This window comes from Pinus tabuliformis, chromosome 1_1 (genome assembly GCF_031772625.1).
Source record: "Pinus tabuliformis cultivar Carrire ecotype Pingquan chromosome 1_1, CPIR1, whole genome shotgun sequence".
NCBI lineage: Eukaryota > Viridiplantae > Streptophyta > Pinopsida > Pinales > Pinaceae > Pinus > Pinus tabuliformis.
The window spans coordinates 891,666,343-891,681,288 of NC_142297.1; the positions used below are offsets into that span (position 1 = coordinate 891,666,343).

Below are 14,946 nucleotides of genomic sequence, written 5' to 3' on the forward strand. Positions count from 1 at the left end.
AAATGAATTTACAGGGACACCCAAATAATATTCATTGTTTCTCTTCTTCGTGGAATGGGAAGCATTGGCATTGATGTACAGTGTCCTCTATTACAAACAAAGGAACCAATGGCAGTGGGAGGATAGCTTCTTTTACACCTAACTAGATCCTTCAAATTACTTTACTGGTGCGCAAACTAACTAAAACTCCACATTATTGAGTGGGAAATGAAGAACACGTTACTATGATAAGAGAATATAGAGGCAAAGTTGAGTCTGAGCTCAGTAATATTTTTGATGGCATTCTACGTCTTCTGGATACACATCTTATCCCATCATCCACATCTGGTGAGTCCAAGGTATTTTATCTTAAGATGAAGGGTGATTACCATCGATATCTTGCAGAATTTAAAACTAGTGCTGAGAGGAAGGAAGCTGCTGAAAGCATGTTTCTTGCATACAAGGCAACCCAGGACATTGCGATTGCAGAGTTGGCTCCAACTCACCCTATCAGACTGGGACTAGCCCTTAACTTTTCTGTATTCTATTATGATATTTTGAATTCACCAGATCGTGTCTGTACACTTGCCAAGTAGGCCTTTGACGAGGCAATTGCAAAGTTTGATACATTAGGTGAAGAATCTTACAAGGATAGCACTTTGATCATGAAGGTACAAAAATGTTGTGTCAGTGCTAACAAGCTGACCATAATGGCATTTTTTTTTAGCAGATTATTACAGAGAAATGGCTGAGTGAAATGACTGAGCACATTCAGAATGGTAGGATAGAAATGGCACAAATAACACTGAGTGAAGGAGCGTTTCTCTGCGCAGTAATGAAATAGGAGAATATATGGACTAGAAGGTAAGAACTGATTGGCAGTGTGACAGAGAAGGCACAAATATGTTACATGAATCAATGAGCCATACACAAAACTGATTTCTTTGTCTACAATAGAGCCTTAATCTTCAGCACATACAGCGCACATATTAAGAGCAACAACCATCACAAAAAAGAAACACCCTTCCAACCAACGCTCAGGGCATTGAATGAATTTTCAGCAGAGATTTGACCGTACCATATTTTAGCACAAACAACAAATATACACCAGCCTTCAAAAAGAACGCACAGGATTCATTAATTGAAATAAAATGGCCAACACCCCAGGAGATATATCAACACCAATACATATCAAAAACTACTGGGATGCGCAGAAAATTAGTGCATAACGTAGCTAATGCACAGACTACGACATTCAATGCACAGATGGATATAACGCATAGGGACAGCGTATAATGGCAAGAAAATAGCTAGAGTTATAGGAGCAAAGAGCGAAATTGGGATCTGTGCTCTGACTGGTGCAGATAGATTCTGGAATATTTTAGACAACGCTCAGGTCTGACAAACACACAGAGAAAGACCACAAAAATTAGTGGCTCAAATATGAGCAGGGCAGGATATCGTCTGCTCTGATACCATGTTAAACACACACATGGAAACAATAGAATATTAAAGATAAGCATGAGAGTTCACTTATTATTAACAAATGATATACATTTATAGTACATGGTGTGACCCTTGGATTCATATTCCAAGTGGTCTCTTGGGCTCCTTTTGGCTGTTCAGCTTCCACACCAACCCTTAGAGGATTAGGTGTCTAACATATGTAAATCTAAACATTAAGCATTTAACACTTCAACTTTCAAGATATTTTCTTGGGAGGAAGAGATGCTTTCATGTGTTCGAAGATTAAAATCCTTTCACGAATTATGGATGGCATACCTTTAAAGTAATTCATCAAATTTTAGATGAGATCACCATTAATAATCATGTGCATGTTGAAAAAAATCTCACCATATGTTAAACCTTCTCTAGGGTGATTGTGCTGGAAAAATAATTGTTTCTGTCCTCAACGTATAACTTTATCCCATGGGCAGTTACATGCAAACAATCACCTAGAAAATGTGCCAAAAATAAATAGCTGCATCATTATGAATGTGAAGGAGGTAAATTTGAGTGGTTGATCTGACGATGCCTAGATTTTCATTAGGAGAATTAGTCCACACCTTTTATTCTTGGGATCCACAAAATATTAAGTCATCTTGAGATGATAAGTCATTTATCCTGGCCCATATTTCTCCTTTGGGCCATGATTAAACCTCAACTAACCTTCATGCGATTATATTATACAAAATATGAGTGGAAAGAGATGATTATGTTTACTGGGGAGCGAAATAGATGAGATTGAAAAGGCAAATATTTAATTCCCAGGTAAAAATCATTGTACCAATGACCATCTATTGATGGTACTGGATACTGCGAACATACAAGGGATCTCCCCAATATAACGTCCCAAATAGACCTCACACAGTTTGGTGTAGGATTCCCATCTAGAATACAACCCGACTGCTATATATTTAAAGATATGCCTTGGCTTTAGTTGTCAGCGAGAGAGAGAATCACATATGTGCCTTTGCAAATCAAGAAAGTGTGTCTGGTGAATGTTCAGATGCATGTACATCAAGGTTCTTCTACTGCGGGGGGAGAAAAGTGAACCTTTACGAGAGATTTAATAGTATCACCCTAGTAAATACACAAATAAACATAAATGTTTCGTCTAACATCCAGCAGAATAGTCCACAAAGATGTGACGATCGTTATAACCATTACAACACATTATCAATAGGATAAGCACTAAAATAACTGAAATAGTTCAACTACCTTAGTACTGGTGAAAGAAAACATGAATCATAAAAATTCATAGAATAGTCTTATAAACATTCATAATCCATGCATGAAAACATGCTGGCCATCAGGCTTCAAATATTAAGTAAAAGTCCCAAGATGCATGAATACAACGAACATCACTTGCTCCAATAGTGGAGCATTGGAGCCACTACTTGCTCCCCAAAAGTAATAACTTATCTCTCTTATGCCTTATGGGAGAAGCCAAGGTTAAAATTTATTTACATGAGAAATGAGGATTTATTTATAACTTGAGGAGTGACCTTTCATATCCTCATGTCTCTTAAATTTCTAACTTCTAGTGACCTTTGGAATTCTACAATCTTTGAAGTTCCAAATGAATTTTGGAATTACATATGACTTTTGGTATTACATTTCCTTTGGAATTCCATGACTCTTGAGTTCACACATGACTCTTGGACTTCTACTTGTTTATCCTTTTTAATGATCACAATATTGCATCTTGACTTCCACATCATCATATGATGAAACTAGACATGTCACTGTCTTGGATGACTGGGATTGACAGCGACTAATGACATGGATATTCTTCAGTCGTGAAATAATGCCACTGTGTCTATTCTTTGTTCATCTTCTGATCATAGCGCTTCCACCCTCCAAAGGGTATTCATTCTTGGAGTATTAGGGTGTTTCGATCATCAAGTTTTAGTTGTGTTCTTGATTCGTTTGTGCTTCCTTTGTTTATTCTCTTACCCAACCTTCATCATGTGTGATTTCCATCAGGTTTCTAGAATATCTACATCTATAATCACTCATGACAAGCAACCATCATCCTGAAAAATATCCTATTCTACCATGTTTTATGCATATTTTCTGTTCATGCCTTTTCAATGTGGTAAAGAGGGACAAAATGGGTTTCTGGGCTTCTGGGCGCACTTTGAAAGGCTTAAGGCTTGAAGGGGAAGGGATTTGTGGATTTGGCATGCACTCATGTGCTCAAGAGAGGGATATAGTTAAGGCAAGATGCATGGCGCAAGTTCAAAGGATGAAGTGGAAGCATTTGAAGTAGGGTGCATTCCTTTGTGTCGAAGGAGTGTTCTCAAGGAGGGAACATCCCTTCAGGTCAAAGGAGTTCTCTCAAGGAGGGTGTATTCCTTTCGGTTGAATCAGTGCTCTTAAGGAGGGTGCATTCCTTCAGGTCGAAGGAGTGCTCTCAAGGAGGGCACATCCCTTTGGGTCAAAGGAGTGCTCTCAAGGAGGGCACATGGCGCAAGTCCGAAGAATGAAGAATGACACTTTGTGTCATACACTTAAGAGACAAAAGAGGGTGCATGGTGAAACTTCTAAGGACGAAGGATGAAGCTTCATGCCTTCAAATTGTGCTCATGTGCTTAGGAGACCAATAGGGCACATAGCACAAGGACGAAGGAAAAAGGATGCAGCTTCGTGCCTTTGAAGTGCGCTCATGTGCTCAAAGGGTCAAGAGGGCGCATGACGTATTGTGAAAGGCTAAAGGATGGAGCTTCATCCCTTCAAGGTGTTCTCATGTGCTCAAGGAGGGCGCACTTCTTCAAGTCGAAGAAGTGCGCTCAATGAAGACTTAGTCAATTTTAGAGGGCGTAGTTTGGGACAAGGAAGGGGATTCGTGCCTTGGGAGTGTTCATAACCATCAAGGAGGGAACAAGGTGCTATTTCAAACAATGAATGGTTTCCCATTAAGGATTCAGAGTGTGTTCATGCGATATTGGCGTTAATGGGCTCACTTTTCAACCAAAAGTTTTCTAAGTCTGGGTGATAGGGCAAGGGGTGAACAAGATGAATTTTAGACATAGAACCAAGTACAAAGCACACTAACTCATCAAGAAAATTTATACAATCTTTATCGACAATAAATATACATCAAAACACCACTTTATACATGTTCCCAAAGTACTACTAGAGACGTGGGTGTGATTGTGACCCGAAAGCGTCGTTTGACCACACAAAGGTATCGTGCCAATGAAATGCACCTATAGATGTTCTAATCAATGCGATGACAATTGAGAGCATTCAAGAACACTTATAACATATAGAGCAACATGAAATAATACTTGAGGACTGAGGAGACACTTTATATGACAATGAAGTATGCTCCAAAATTCGAATGTAGTGAAATTTGGAGGTTGTTGTAGTAGCGAAGACACCATCATAAAGGAATCAAATAACATCTTCATAGATATTATCCTTACCACGCAATGATATAGTGATGACAACATTTACCCAATTGTATAACATATACCTTCTTCCCTAGACCTGGAACATTGTGCAAATCAATTGTAGCCACTGCATTCTCCTCTTTATCCATTGATGACTTGGAACTATAATCCATTCATTCAATAATATATATTATAACCTGAAATGATATAATATATGTTTAAACCTGAAATCATTTCAATGTAGTCATGCTAGTGGTATTGGTAGAAGCTAATCATAAGGAACATTACCAACGAAAATATAAATAACTTAATGGATTGATGTGATACAACACCATGAAGAATTTATGAATGACATTTATGAATTAAAATGAGGTCGCCCTCGTAATTTTTTCTTCATAAATTCTTCACTAGATGGTACAACTATCATCCTGTCACTTTCACTTTCCAGGAGCATAAATATGCAGCAGAAGAGAAGGATATATAGAGAGAAGCACTATTAATGAGGGTCATTATAAGTTGATATTTAAGGAAGGGGAGAATTCTTGGCATTAGATGAAGTGGTTTGGAGAAGCTGCTCCGTGCCATGTGAGAAGTCATTTGATAAATAAGTTAGGTGACTAGAGAAATTTTTAGAGAGATTATGCCCTGAGATTCACTCTAAATGTGGAGGACATATCATGTATCCTTCCTTGGATATTGGATTCCAAGATCGATCTGAACTAGATAGACTAGTGGATTTTCTAGATTTGGGGGCCAACAGCTTCAATAATAGCATCACATGGTTCATGTCCATGTATTCCTACAACTTCATCGAGATTGATACCTTTGACTTAAATCCCCACTAGTTCCAGAAGCCATCCCAAGGCTTCGATGAACAAGAAAACTTAAAAGATGTAAATCCTTGGTATTTTATGACCAAGTCCATATAATTGATATACATCATAAGCTGGTGGGTGATTAAAACAATAACACTAGGAACTCTATAAACATCGCCATATTTATCAAAGAGGAGATACAACTAAAGATAACTGATATAGTGGTAGTTAAGATGGACATTGAGCTAGGTGAGTGGCCCATTCTTGAGAGATGAATTGATGATCCGAGATGTCCAATGTTATCAACGAGCTCTTCATTTGGGTTCGCTATAATAATTTAACATGCATGAATGTTTATGAATGGAATAACTTAGTGAAATTATCAAGAAAAATACAAATGATATCCTCAGATATTTAAGATGACACGTTTTCTTCTAATGTCAAGTCATCATTTTGTTTTGATTCACCAAGACTCTCATTTGTAGATTTTCGTTGCATTTGAGAAGAAACCAAGGAGATCTTCATTATGCTTCCAACTAAGATTCATCATGATCTTTCTTAAAATATATCAGTTCCATGTCTTTTTAGCACAATGTCCTCTTTACAGTGTTCTAAATCAACCTCATGAATAATTTTTTCCCTTTTTAATGTTGTTGTATTCTCAAGCAAATGCTTCCAATTTACATAATTTTTTAATGTTATAAAATTTTGGCTTTTGTGTAGTATGTAACATTCATAGGAAATCAATGATCATCCACAACTATTAAATTATTTTTTACTCCACCTGTCAACTACTGTCCCCATATTAACCATCATATTTTCCTATCGAATACATTTTTCTTGTAAAAGACCAACAATACAGTTAGTGCTTTAAATAAAATCACTTTCTTTTTAATCAAACTTTTCTCTATAGCTATGGTTTTGATACATCCAATTTAAAATTATCATAACTCCAACAATATTGATCAAATCTTTATTATGAAAATAATTATGAAATGCCACAACCATTCTACATCTGTATTTACTAGTTTTGCATAAATCTAAGAACCCTATCAAAATATATATAATCTATATTATGTATGACTATTATTATAAAATACTAATATAATTTTCCTTTATATTAATTTTCCAAAATCTAATATCTTAAAATTTTGATTTTGAATAAAGTAATTTTTTTGATAAAAAAATAAAATATATAGTTGGTTTCTTTATACTCCCAATTAAAAAAACTATATGAATCAATCTATATGTCAACATCTTCTCTTGTCATTGAAAAATCTAGAAAATAACATATATTAAACCTTGTAAATAGAAACTAAAAGGTAAACTTTGAACTTCCAAATAAACCTTTAACTTTAAAAATACTAAATGCATTCACACCATAAAGAAGACAAATTTAGAAAGAATCATTAAGTTAATGTGATATCATTAAATACTCCTTAACAGATAGCGAGAATCACTTTATATGGCATGCTCGATACAATACAATAAAATCTATCCAATATATATATTGATACAATGATAGTCACACATTTATACTTTTTCACAAATATTTTTATTTTCTATGCTAACTACTCATTATTATTTTATTTCCTCTAAGTGGGTCTCTTTCATGAATATGCCCACATTATTTTCATCGTCTTCCTTATTTACCTCCCTATATAACCAATATTATCCTTCCTAAGAACAATATGTTATTAAATACTCTAGGACTTAGAAGTATATTACCATAGTCCTTAAAATCAAACTAATTGAAATGTGCATATATTACAGACTTCTCTCCTCTATCATGTTTCGTTTTATCTACAATTTTACCGTTATTATTATACGATCTAACAAAGCACACAGAGTTATCCTTTTATCATGTTATCTTCATAATTTATGGATATGTGAAAGTTACAAAGCCAAAAATATGCTTCTAGTGGTATGGTATCCGACCATATGCTCTTTCTTAATTAGAAGCATATTTCTCAGTGAAAGTAATTTCACAAAGGAATGCTAGTTATATTTATCCAGAACCTCAAATAACTCCGCCTAAGTCATTTATTTCACTTTAGCATGTTATGAACTTATATGCATTCACATCTAAAACCACCACGTGTGGATCATGTTCCACGTTGATAAGGGTAAATTTGTTCTACAAGCATGATAATAGAATGTGATATTTTAAATAGATTTATCATATATTTGGCCGTCAATCAAATGCCCTTCAACATATAGTCTCATGTTATATTTTTCCTAATAAGGTGGAGGAAGTGGAAACAAAAAAAACATGCACTATCTTATTTCTAAAAAGATCTTATAATTCAAATTAAAATTATTTCAATGGCCCACTTTGGAAATATTCATTAAAGTTGTGGAATCTAATAGGTCCACTACTCGATAATAGAGATAATTTATTATATTCCCTTACCTAGTAATGCATAAACGTACAATTATACCATGAAGAAAATAAATGTAAGGCTTCTGTGATAGTGTTAGAGAAGACTTATACCTCATAAGGAATGGTGGAATGAGTAATACTAATATTACCTCAATTAATAAAAGCTATGGAGTTGATATGATCCATATTTAACTTATTGCCATTAACATAATTAACAATATGATCTCAAAATAGATATCTATGATAAAAATACTTTGGGAAAAGGAAGAGGAAGAGGAAGAAAAAGAGGAGTTGGAGTTGGAGTTACTTGTGTTAATGTTTCCTAATGATCATTAATTACATCAAAACACTCATTATGAGAGGAAGGAATCAATCTGGAAGTAGATTTGGAGGTACGTTTGTAGGGATAAGATTAAGGGCATGGTGAGGAACTAAGAGCAAGCTTAACAAAATATGCATTATAGTCTAAAAATGTTGTTAATGATACATTAAGGTTCTTTAAAATGGTCCATGCATTTTTTTTCCCGTGGAAAAAGTCGTAATTTCCATTAATAAAGATGAAAATTACATTTTGTATATGCATAAGCATTACTTTGATATGGCACTGCCTGTCCAACCAAAAATGAAAGAAACTGTGCATTCCTCCACGCAGGGAGTTCATGAAAAAAATCAAAACACTTATAATTTAAATTGTCTATCCTCTTCTCAGAGGGATAAAGAGTAACCGATAACTATTCACAATATAACAAAAATGTTTTATCATCAAAAACTGAGTAAAAACTGTTTCTCGTGCTGCTGTCAAAATGCTTTGGGGTCTACAAAAGCATGTGGTAGTGCTGATACACGACCCCGTCCAAATCTTTGCAAATCATCCAAGAGTTGTCGTCGCTGATCGCTGCTTCTTTGGATAGGAAGTCAGCAGAGGTGTTCCACTCCCTGTAAATTCGATGACAAATGAATGAGTCAAAAAGCAAGACAAGTCTATGTATCTCATCCAATATATGCCTCAATGTGTAAGCAGAACATGTATATTTTTTGTTGATCCAGTTTATGACCAATTTTGAGTCACCATAAAGTTTCAGGTTTGTGCATTGTTTTTGTAAAGCAAAAAAAATTATGTTTTTTGCAGTAACGAGCTCAACATAATTGTTGGTTACCCTGCCTAAACCCATTTGGATTTTGTATGTATGGGTTTTGGATAAATGTAGGATCGCTCCCTCGCCATAGCCCGTCTCCTGAGCTGAACCATCAAAGAAATCCCAAGGGATGGATTTGTTGATGACCTCTGTCTCAACAATCCTTTTCTGGTTTTTTGGGGACTCTTCGGGGATCATGTGATAGTTTGCTATGATTTTGTTATGAATGGAGGGCTAGTGAGGAAACTTTTGCACGAAAATAATCTGATTCCTTGCTATCCAAAGCTCTCAGCTGATTAGCAGAGGTAGGTTCCTTTCCTTCCCAGAAGTGTCCCTCCACCATGTGTTCCACGCCTCCTTGACTGTTGTCCCATGCCATCTGGTCCGAATGGAAAGTGATGTCAGGATTCCATTCCAAAGCTCGAGTGCCGATGGGCACCCCAAGAAGAGGTGTTCTGTGTCCTCGTTGTTGTTTCTACATAGGTGGCACCAGAACGCTCCAGCGAAAGATCGCTTCATGAGATTTTCCCCTGTAGGAACTCTATTATTCAAAATGGACCACAGGAGCAACTTTGTTCTGGGGGCAGCTTTGAGTTTCCAAAGAAGGTTCCATCTTATCTCAGAAGTCGGTGGCTTGAAAGGTTCCATTAGAACCAGATATCCGATCTTGGGTGCATAGTAACCGTGTTTTGCAAAAGCCCAGATGAGCTCATCTTCCCTTTCCATAATCCTGATGTGAGCCTCCATTAGCGTTGTAATGAAAAGAATCCAAGCTTGCTACCACTGAAGGGGAATGTTTAGGGCTATTCCCGATTTCCATGCTTGTTGTGCTAATGAGGAGCGCTCATTGTCTACAATATGACTGAGATGTACAGTCCCCTCGAGGAGTTTGTGAACATTACCACAACCCACCCATGGGTCCACTCCTAGGTGCACTTGGGAGCCCGATCGAATTCTCCAAGCCAATCCATTTCTTATCAGGTCCCTGGCATTTATTACTGCTTTCTAGATGTTGGAGAAGTTCCCATTGGATCGATGATCTTGGCGAATCCAATCCAGAGGATTTGAGGGGGTTATATATTTTGAGGTGACAACCTTCGTCCAAAGGCTGTCGTTGTTGAGGAGCTTCTAGCCCAATTTTTCCGCTAGCGCTTTTGAGAAAAAGTCCAGTCTTTTGATCCCCCAACCCCCCCAACGTTTAGGCAGCACCAGAGTCTCCCATCTTGTCCAAGCAAAGAGTCTGCCTATCTGGTTCCCCTTCCACAAAAATCTGCAACATATTTTCTGTAGCCTGTCTAGGATGCCTTTGGGAATCCAGGCTAGGGTCATCCAATAGACAGGGGTTGCTTCTAATACCGCTTTGATCAGAGTTAGTCTTCCAGCTCTAGAAAGGTATTTATGATGCCAAATATTCAGACGTTTTTCCACCTTTGTGATAAGCCAGATCCAGTCTACAATTTTGTAGCCAAATGGCTTCAGACGATACCCCAGATATCTCAGGCCTTCTTCGAACGGGAAAGTGATAAAGGGGAATCTCCTAAGCATGAACAATAGCTCGTTTTGGTCACATCCAAGTGCAGACAAGGTTGATTTTGATTTGTTTAGAACCATTCCTATGGCCTTTTTAAGATCCCCATGACTTGGTGGAGAGCTGTGAGGTCTCCGAAAATACCATCAAGAAATATGAGGACGTCGTCCACAAACAACAAATGATTCAAGAAGAGGGAATCAATAACTTTGATGCCTTTTAGGCACCCATTTCTATGTTCTTCATGAATAAATCTGCTAAGGCCCTCCATTACCAGGAGAAACAAGAGCGGAGACAGGGGACATCCTTGTCTGAGTCCCCTTTCTGCATGAAAGAGAGGGGAGGCTGAGCCATTTATTAACACACAAAAGGGAACATCAGTTATGCAGCTCATGATCCATTTGATAAAAGAAAAGGGGAAACCAATGTGAGTAAGAAGCAGGCGTAGGTAGAGCCAATTGACTCTATCAAAAGCTTTAGAGAGATCAATCTTTAGGATCATGCCTTTCATTTTCCGGTACTGGACAGAATGGAGGAGTTCCTGAGCAGTTCCTATAGCCTCATGAATTTGTCTATTGTGCAGGAAGGAAAATTGCTCTTGGGAGATGTGGAGCAAGAGGACTGGCTTTAAGCGATTTGCTATGATTTTGGCAATGATTTTGTAAATGCAATTGCAAAGGGAAATGGGTCTGAAGCCATCAAAAGAGGAGGGCTTGTCAGATTTAGGGATGAGGGCAATGAAAGTAGCTTTTAGGCTGCCTGGAATTCTCCCTCTCTTTCTGCTTTCCTCAATGATTTGCAGGAGGTCCGCCCCCAACACCTCAAAAAAGGTCACATAGAATTCTACGGACCAGCCATCCGGCCCTGGGCTCTTTTCTTTCTTTAAAATTTTTAAAGTATCTTCCAACTCTCTCATAGATACTTCTCCCTCTAACTCATGTTCCACCTCTTGCTCAACATACCTCGAGAAAAGCTACATGGTTCTCATCACTTCGGCCAGGGAGGCACAGGGAGGCAACTTATAAATATTTTGAAAGTGTGAGCATGCAAGGGCAGCCAACTCTCTAAAGGATTGAACAGACCTTCCCTCTGAATCCTTAAGCTCCCAGATCATGTTTATGGCCTTTCTACCATTCGCATGTTTATGGAAGAATTTAATGTTATCGTCTCCCTCCTTTAGCCAGATAGCACTGCTGCGGAGCGACCAATTCACTTCTCTATTTTTCAGAACTAGGGTTCTCTTATGAAGCGAAGCAGTACATGATTATTTTTATTCTTGGGTCCTTAAGACTCCTCCTGAGTTCTCCTCAAACAAAGAAATGGCCTTCTCCACCTCCTGGAGGGTTAATTCGTCCGCCTCTTTTTTCTTCTGAGCCCAAGACTTGGATAAGCTCTTCAGTTCCTTCATATTGTGGAGGAAGTTCTGAGTTATGTCCCCCGATATACCTGGAGGGTGTGCCTTCCAGAAATCCATCACAAGCTTGATATATTCTAGATCTTACAGCCAGGTAGAATTGAACTTGAAGGGGGCCTTAGGTTTGCTAATGAAATCCTGCATCTCTAGGTATATAGGTCGGTGGTTCGCCAGCCCGCCCGTGCTTACCCATTGTCTAATACAAAGACCTCCGTTGATCAGGCCTTCTTTAGTGAGGAAGCGATCAAGTCTTCTGGCCAAACTTGCTTCCCCCACCTTGTTATTCCTCCAAGTAGGCTACTTTTTTGTTGAAGGGGCATCGATGAAGTTATGGGATTCCAAGAGGTTGTTAAAGAGACCCATCATAGCATCCACCTGAGCATGATTGCCCCAAGATTATGAGTGTCCCAGAGAGAAATTAAGGTCTCCCCCTATAATAATATTATCTTGGAGTAGGAGGGACGAGTTGAGAAGAGGTCTCCAAAAAGCCATCCTGTCCTGACAAGGCCCATACATGTTGAGTATCTTGAATTCCAATTCTAGGGTTGGGGAATATATGTCTGTGCCTAAATAGCCCTGGCCACCCCAAACACTCAGAGTTTTAATTGATCTGTTACAAATGCCTAGGGATAAACCCCCTGATCTACCCGAGGCATTGAGAGAGTAAAAAGACCAGCCTGGGAGCCATGAAGCAAGAAGGGAGGATACAACAGAAGCAGAGCCGAGGGTCTCTTGTAGGAAAATAATGTCGACCTGCTCAGAGGCAAATAAGCGCTTGAGGGCTAGTTTTTTGTCTAGGCTAGCCACCCCACAACAATTAAAAGAGAGGAGCTTCATTGGGGGGGGGGGGTGGGGAGGGGCTTGCTCTACTCTAAGGGCCTAGTTTAAAGTCTTCTGCTTACCAGAGGCAACCTCCTCCCCAGCCTGATGCATGGATTTGGAGAGGTGGGAGGGTCGCCCTCTGGATTTGGGGGGGCGGGGGGGGGGAGGCAATGACCTCAAAGCCTATAGTGTCTAAGCCTTGAGAGCGCATCTGGGAGCGGAGGGGGTAATGGGGTTCGGGGTTATCAGAGTCGGGGAAGGGGGAAAGGGATGCCTCTGAGAGAGAAGGCTGAGGGAAGGAGAAAATGGGGGGGTGCTATGGAGAAATGCTAGGCCATATGGGTCGAATGTGAAGGCCGAAGGGGGGGGATAGGGGGGCAAACAAGGGAGTATCTGAGGGATCAATCGAAAAAAACTACCTATACTGAGAAGGCATAACAGCAGTAACATAGGAAGAAAAATCAGAGGGGAGGGGGAGAGAAGACATACCCATGGTGTGAGCATCCCTTATAGTCGCCTGTGCTCTAGTTAGAGGCAGAGAGGGAGGCTGGAGAGGAGCCTTCCCACGCTTCTTCCTCTGGTCTTTCTCTTGAATCTTATCTGCAACGGTCATATCTGGAGGGCTCGAAGCTTCTCTTTCAATAGCGGATTAAGGTTTCTCCCCTGGAGGACGAGCTTCCTGAATGTTTTCCACTGGCTGTTGTACTCGCTTATTGACCAGAGGGCAATCTTTGTACACGTGCCCCACTTTGTGGCAGCGTCGACATCTGTATGGAATGCCCTCGTAATCCAGAGGTTACTTTTGAGTGAAGGACCTTCATTGAATCATTATGAATTCTTGCTCGGGGTGAACCAGTGGACAGATATGACTTGTCTGATTCCATATAAGAGCCAATGGAATTCTCGATTCTCCTGAATAGACCATCACTTCAGCAGAACTAGGGCATGTTCAAAATGCCAATACGACGAAAGTACCCAATTCGTAAGGTTAGGCCAGGAGAATTTGAGAGCAAACCAACCCTTTATGAACGTTTGCATAATGGGTAGATCCACCGGGTGGTTCCCCCAGACCTCCGAAACCCATGATTTCAAATGGGCCGTTGTGTAGCTGTGGCCCCTTCTTCTACCTACCAGTACCCTATTAGCAAAATCCATGGTTTCTCCCAGCCAAATATCTTCCTCCAATCTGAGGAGTGTGTCCACCTCCTTTGTTCTAAAACACCGTGTCTTCTTGGCAGTCCTATCCTTAGCTGCAGGATTCCCACGACCTTCTGAAGAGTTCTCCTAGACGAGGGAATTCACAGGGGGGGAAGAAGTTGTGGGGGGGCTTTCCGCTTTGGGGGGGAAGAGCACGACGGGGTCATAGGAGTCGAGGATGTCGGAAGGGCACGGGGGGAGGGAGGGTTTACGGTGATACCGAGATGCAAATAATGACCAAGGGTCGGGGACGAAGGGTTAGGGTTAAGGCAACCCGTAGCAAACCCTAGGGACGCCGGGGACGATGGGGGAGTTGAGAGTGACGGCCAGGTAGGAGGGTCATCCGGCAAGATAATCTGGTGATTCAGTGGTCCAGAGAGCATGGGGAGTCCTGAGATGGTCTCATGCAGGTCTTCGCCAAAAGAGATAGTCCCCAACTTAGCTGGTCTCGAGGTCGCCCAGATAGTGCCTTCTGCTATCTCTTCCTCCAAATAATCAACCATTTCTAGGTCCATCACTGTCTGGGTAAAGTAAACGCCAGCTGCCTTGGTAACCGCCAGAGGGAGGAATGGAAAGGCGATAGAAACAGATGAGGGAGGCCAGAGGTCAACCAGCAGTGTCATAGGGTGGGAACGGGCGATCAAGTAAAAGAAACAGAGTAAAAGCCCCAAAACAACCCATGGTAAATGGTAAAAGGATGCGCATGTGATGATGGGGATGTGTACATTGCTAGTACAGACATCTGCGTCCTTCTGCTACATCCACGCACCT

At 39.8% G+C, this 14,946-nt stretch overlaps 1 pseudogene; it reads left to right on the forward strand.

Moving 5' to 3' along the window:
- The first annotated feature begins 224 nt into the window (after positions 1–224).
- On the forward strand, positions 225–575 carry LOC149217261 (14-3-3-like protein GF14-C pseudogene; annotated as a pseudogene).
- Positions 576–14,946: the final 14,371 nt, after the last annotated feature.